The sequence below is a fragment of the Topomyia yanbarensis genome, chromosome 2, assembly GCF_030247195.1.
Source record: "Topomyia yanbarensis strain Yona2022 chromosome 2, ASM3024719v1, whole genome shotgun sequence".
Lineage (NCBI taxonomy): Eukaryota > Metazoa > Arthropoda > Insecta > Diptera > Culicidae > Topomyia > Topomyia yanbarensis.
Window position 1 is genome coordinate 315,491,713 of NC_080671.1, and position 6,000 is coordinate 315,497,712.

A 6,000-nucleotide genomic window follows, 5' to 3' on the forward strand; every position below is an offset into this window, starting at 1 on the left:
GATCTGTCTATACAACTCATCCCATAGATGCACAATAGGATTTAGGCCGGGCGATTATGGCGGAGAATGAAGCTGTTTTGGGGTGTTATACAACAACCACTCCTTGACAACGTTGGCTGTATGCTTGGAATCGTTGTCTTGTTTGAAGATCAAATCATGAACAAAGCCTAATTTTTTAGCAGATTGCTTCAGATTAGCGCACAATATGTCCAAATATTTGAATCGATCCATGATGCAATCAATGATCACCAAATTTTTCAATCCTGCCGCCGACATACAGCCCCAGACCATTACGGACCGAACACCATGTTTTGCGGTTGGCAACAAATTCTTGGGTTGCATGGCTGTACCGTTATTCCTCCAAACTTTCACTTTTCCATCGGACCCAAACATATTGAACTTAGTATTGAAGTCCGTGAAAATGATGCGATTTCAGTACAACTCATCATTAAGATACAACTTCGAGAAAGTCAGACGTTTCTCCATATTTATTTTGCTTATGGGTTTTTTTTTGGAGAACGGTTGAAGAAAATCATTTTATGCAGCACATTGCGAACGGTTTGTGCATTAACATGTGTGCCGGAAGTGTCATGATTTTAAGTAGTTCCACAGCAGTTGTTCTCGGATTCTGTTCGACTTCTCGCAGTATTTGCAGTCTGTCTCTACTTGTCAGCTTCCTCGTCCATTTCTAGGCGCATTTTTGATCATCACGCTCCGAACAATATTTCACGATAGTTTGCACCGTAGCTCTTGGTTTTCCAGTGATTGCTGCTATTTATGCGTAACTTTTGTTTTCTCGGCAAAGTTTTAAAATGTTTTCACGTGCTTCCACTGGTTTCCTTGCGTTTGTTTTGGTTATCCATTGGTATCAGGCTTGCCACTATTTTTCAAAGAATGTCTGGCAAAATCTGTCACTTAACAGCGACCTCAAAGTCATCGAAGCTTATCAATCGATTTTTGTTAAATTTGGGAAAATATGCTCCAACAAAAGGTGTTTGTAAACACTTGCATTATTTAAAAATCTAGCAGAATGAGAGGTTTGTCTTTTTTGTCTGGAAGCTGCAAAAAACTTTGGCTGTACCAGATAAATCTGGCATAATGATTGGTACTACAATTTTTTTTTTCACCTGGGCACTATAAAGCAAATTGTAAACATACATACTTATGCTGACGGATCCCACAGTGTTACCAAAAGAAATTACATGTTTTCAGTTGAATTATTTGACTGCAAAAACAAATTAGTTTCGCGTACAAGTGGGGATATGAAGAGTTTTTTGAGCATGTTTTATGTAAATTTATTTATTAGAAGATTCAATTTAAAAAAAATCGTACTAATTTTTTTTATCGAGATGTAGCATCATGTGATAGTTTCAGTTGGTTAGCCCCAGTTAGATGATAAGATGGAATTTGATAGCTGTATGAAAACTTTTTTAAGTCACTGTATACCCAGAGCACAGGAAATTTCGTTCATAGAATGTGGTATCCTACCTCACTGTGGCCTAGCTACCTTTAGACTCGAACCGTAGTTCGATTCGAGTTATTCCAAAAACGGGGGAACATTGATCACTTTGGCAAACGATTTTCGAATAACTTTCTTGATATCAATTGGATGTAATTATTTGTATTTTTAAAACAAGTGTCACCCAACACTGCTTAAGGCCAATTGCGGCGGGCCGTGATTCTGAAAGTTATGTTCATTGTACGGTTCAGATATGATTGGGTGCAGGGACGTCGCAATCGCGTGTACCATCGCGAACGGTTTGAGCGTTTGTACGGTAACGTGTTCGATCGTGTGTGCGTTTGTATGTTGCAGGTACTAACGTGTAGGTAACTTTTGGATTATCGGTGTGTTTTTAGATGATCGCGCGTGGACCGTGAATCTGATACTTCATTTTCGGTGTACGGTTCAGATACTAAAAGAGTTAGTTCTTCCCTATCACTCGAATTTTCGGTTATATTGCCTAGTGCATTTGAGCATTATTTTTTTTATTTCTCCAACTGAATGTATGGACGTAAGTTACAAGGACGGACGTAATTGGTTCATTATCGCACGAACAGGGGCGTTTGTGGGTTCGCATTTGAGAACGCGTTTGTAGCTGTGTAAGTGCTAAAAGGTTTTTATTACCTTTATTACCGGGGTGTTCGCGCGATCTCGGACGTAGGTGTGCGTAGATGATCGCTAAGGTCTTAAGCGATCGTAAGTAAACGTGTTAATAAGAGCGTCATTTTTTGTATGGTCCATCTAAAGGCATTGGACCTATGCTACTAGCGCCGAGACTAGGAACTTTCGGACGTAACCGATTCATGATCGAACACGGGCGATTGTAGGTTAACTCCTGAGACCGCATTAGTGAATTTATAAGTGCTAAAACGTTCACTTAGTCACCGGGGTGCTGTCTTGTTTGCAAGATCACGGGCGTAGATGTGCGTGGATGATCGCGGAGGACTCAGGTGTTTGTATGTTAACGTCTTGCTAGCGTCTATATAAATTCGCGTGTATAAAGTATTTTTTATAATCATGTGGCCATTAGCATATTCGCGTTTTTGAATGATCGAGCGCGAACGAATCTGATTCTTAGTTTCTAGTGTATGTTTCAAATGTTAGAAGAGGGTGAGTTTTCCCATTTTGATAGTTTCCAGTCATGTCGCCATGGAACGTGTTGTCTAGTGAAGATGAGCGGCATTTGGACCAGTAACCAACCGAAGCCATGAGTCCCGGCTGCTAGGATCTAGAGTAGAATCCTCTGGGCGTGACGGGTTGATGATCGCGCGAGCGGTGGATAATGCTCAGGACCGATTTCCATACATTTTTTCTCGAAAACAGTAAAATTTAATGTGCCTACTTTATCATTTTTTTGCTGAACAGTGAATTTGAATTTTACATGCGATTTTATTGTAACTATGAGAACTCTGCGTTGAAATGTTGAAACAGTGATAATATCTATTGTTCTGTGATTTTAGGGTAAATACTATTGTAAGATTCTAGATCTAAACTGTCAGAAACACACAGACGAACACATACACAGGTAGACATATGACTAACACATACAAATTGTACACTAGTACTAAAACTACAATTAGTACAACACAACCTCCAATAGCCCGAGCAAAGTCGAACATCAAAATGACAACAAGTATAATTCATATTTTGATAACAGCATCATTTTTTGTAGGCTGATAGGACTGCAGCTTATAGCAGCTTAAGGGATCTCGATCCGTCCCGCGAGACAAAATTTGCAAAATCGAATGAAGTACGTCCATATATTCAGTTTGTTTGATAATCAGAAATAATTTAAATTTATAATAGTTACAAGTATGTCACAGAGAAGAGATATCCAGTTTTCAACAAACAAGTTTAAAATACTTGTTTTGTCTTTTGAACAAAATTTGCTAAACCATTACGACCACCATACTGGCATATCCCAATATAATATATATAAAACGGTCACTTGGCGCATCAATTCAGTGGAAGTCGCTCGCGAAACGGAATGACGACAGAACCACCTCTGGTGGTAACATCTCAATTACCTTTGGATGTGCCTTTTACTCAACTTTTTCGCTTGAGATGGAAGTCTGTTTTCTGTGCCTAAATTAGTGTTGCTTCTCAGTTTTGCACAACCCAGGGGGAACTTGGCCTTATTCTCGCTGCTCTGTCTTCGATATTCGTTATGGAACATTGTTTGTTTGGGGTCCATTCATAAACAATGTCTCGCAGAAACAAGTCCAAAATTCACTTCACTTCCAAGCATATTGCAAATTTTTGTTGGTTTTATTAACCCTGCTCCACTACTACTCTCATTCATTGCTATAGGTTTATGTATAAAATGTATGTCAGCGCTCTAAATTCAAAATATTCACTAAATAATCAAAATTTCAGAAACCCAGCAGTTTTTAAATTGTATGAAGAATTGGCAATGAATTTCAAAAACTTGTTGTTACGGTATTTAATTAGCAAGGGACTGGAAGGTGAAGTATATTTTTCAATATTAAGAGCCATAGTACTCAAGGGAGAGCAAGGAGTTGAAGGAAGAAAGTTTAGATAAGCGTGAAAAGGGTCATATGAGCAAGCTTAGAGTTTACCGGCGACTTAACCCTTTGTCTGCTACCACGGGAGTCAGGATCTTTTGGCATTAGAAATGTGAATCACCTGAGTCTATGGCATGTCTGAACAAGCGTCTCACTGTTCTTTAAATTGTAGCCTACATTAATTGCAATCGATTGATGTATGCTGATGTATATGACATGGCATCGAACTCCAAACTATTGACAGAAAATGTATAGTGCAAATTAATTTTCTTAATACAATTGCGGACAAAACAATAAGATCACTGCGACACTCTCATTTCTTTTTGCGCCAACAACCTCCATGTTATCATTAAAATGTCATGCAGTGGCTGACATTAGCAACGATGTGAGAATGAGCGTTTCTATCTTGATGGCGTGAAAAGTAATGTAATGCAAATAGATTTAATAGTTTAAAGGGGATGCTACAAAAACCACCCAACATAAAATAGGACAATATTCGTTATCTGATCGGAATTTTAACTAGAGCAAAGAAAAATGAAATCTTATTTTGATCTCACACGATGACATATATCCCCAAATTTGCATCTCATTTTGCTGTTCTGTTATCAACAAAAAAAATCAACATCTGAAAGAGTTCCTCAATTTGCTCTCGCTGAATAGTTTTCTGTTTAATGTAGAAACATTTTCATATTCTCGATTGTGTTTATTATTGTTTTTATGTTAAAACGACAAAAGCGATTAAAAATTGATGCAACATGCAACACTACATTAAGTTTAGTTTTTAATTAATTATCATACGCTGTCAACAAAAATAGTCGCTTTGTTGAACAAAAATACGCAACACAACAAATTCGGGCGCACTGCTGCTCGGAAGTTGCTTGAGGTGAGGATGTGTGCTCAAACACATACGAACGCTTGTTGTTGGAGTTGGAGACGAGCAAGCCGCACTAGCTGCACTTTTCTTACCATTATATGGGAAATCAATTTGAAGCACGTTTTCACTATATTTTATAAGAACCAGGTTGAAAAAACGCTCTAAAACTATCTAAACTTACTTGAATTCTAAGTAGATGTTGTTCTTAACGGCTCCTGAAAAGTTTGTCCCTTTTAACTGGATATTTTTTCAGTCAAATTTAAGGTCCTTCCTTTTCCACGTTCGTACAAAAAGCAATTGATGTAAAGCTTTTGAATGTGTTTTACAGAAGCAACTACGATACGATTATTGCACCACTGCTGATTAATTTTCACGATGAGGAAAATTTGATTCCGTGTTACGACTCACACCTCGTCTCGCCTCTTCTCGATCAGCTAACACACAGATTTTCCCTGCACGGAAACAACTTGATTCACACTTTAACAAGGACTCTCGTGACGATCGGAAAACTCTCGTTCGATTTTCCTAATGGATCGTCCCTAGACAAAAACTAGGTGAGAATCGCTTGCCTTCCCACACGCGAAAACGCACGCACTACAGAGGACAGAACTAAAAAAAACGCGAATCGCACGCGATTTTTTCGAGAACAGCTATGCCGAATGATGACCACGGTCGAACAACGAATGGGCAGAAGGGGATCGGTCGATTTTGGTCGAGAGCCAGCGGCTGCGATAAACGAAGCAAAAGCACGGTATTTTTACAAATTTGCACCACACAAAAACATTACTGATTCCATCTCATTTTTGCGTTTGCGCAACTGGGTGCTGTATCTCGCTCATACCCACGCAAACTTACGGCAACAGCCTACGGTTAGCTGTTACCAGCTGGAAGAAACTGAAGAGTGTTTTGTTTTGCGACGGCGCGCCGGCTTTTTTCCTCGCTTTTCTCATTTTCTTTCCTTTTTCTGTCCTTTATCCAATCCATTACAGGGATGCCAGATGGCTTTCCGAAAAATCAGCCTGCGTTTTTAGGTTTTAACCTATTCATGCCCATGTAGTTTGTGGACAACAACGTTTTTAAACAGCTATAACTTTTGATTG

At 38.9% G+C, this 6,000-nt stretch overlaps 1 protein-coding gene across 1 annotated transcript in view; it reads right to left on the reverse strand.

Moving 5' to 3' along the window:
* LOC131683647 (sodium-dependent phosphate transporter 2) overlaps window positions 1-5,714 on the reverse strand; it is a 110,573-nt gene extending 104,859 nt beyond the window's left edge. The window contains exon 1 of the mRNA XM_058965798.1: window positions 5,082-5,714. The gene's annotated coding sequence lies outside the window, so the exon portion shown is untranslated. The remainder of the gene's footprint in view (window positions 1-5,081) is intronic.
* Between the last annotated feature and the right edge of the window lie 286 nt (window positions 5,715-6,000).